This window comes from Buceros rhinoceros, unplaced genomic scaffold (assembly GCF_000710305.1).
Source record: "Buceros rhinoceros silvestris isolate BGI_N320 unplaced genomic scaffold, ASM71030v1 scaffold13951, whole genome shotgun sequence".
In the NCBI taxonomy this organism is placed as follows: Eukaryota; Metazoa; Chordata; class Aves; order Bucerotiformes; family Bucerotidae; genus Buceros; species Buceros rhinoceros.
The window spans coordinates 5,268-5,486 of record NW_010393746.1 but is presented as its reverse complement, the minus strand read 5'-3'; the positions used below and the strand labels follow the sequence as shown (position 1 = coordinate 5,486).

Genomic DNA, 219 nt, shown 5'->3' with positions numbered 1-219 from the left:
CCCTGCCAGTACCAGCCGTCGGGATGGCCTCACCCAGCAAACACCCCGGCAGGGCGGCTGGGGCGGCTGGATCCTGAGAGACAGCCTTTAATCTGCTCAAGGTGCGGGCAGAGCCCGCGGGCAGTGGGCAGGATTCGTGCAGGATGGCAGCCCCGTCCCCTGCCAGGCTCTGCACGGCCCTGCACGTGTGCCTGGGTCTGGCCTGCCCCGGGACCCGTG

The 219-nt window shown here is 70.3% G+C and overlaps 1 protein-coding gene across 1 annotated transcript in view; it reads left to right on the top strand.

Moving 5' to 3' along the window:
* AMBP (alpha-1-microglobulin/bikunin precursor) overlaps nucleotides 1–219 on the top strand; it is a gene marked incomplete at its 3' end in the record, with an annotated part of 5,123 nt that overhangs the window by 426 nt on the left and 4,478 nt on the right. The window lies entirely within an intron of this gene.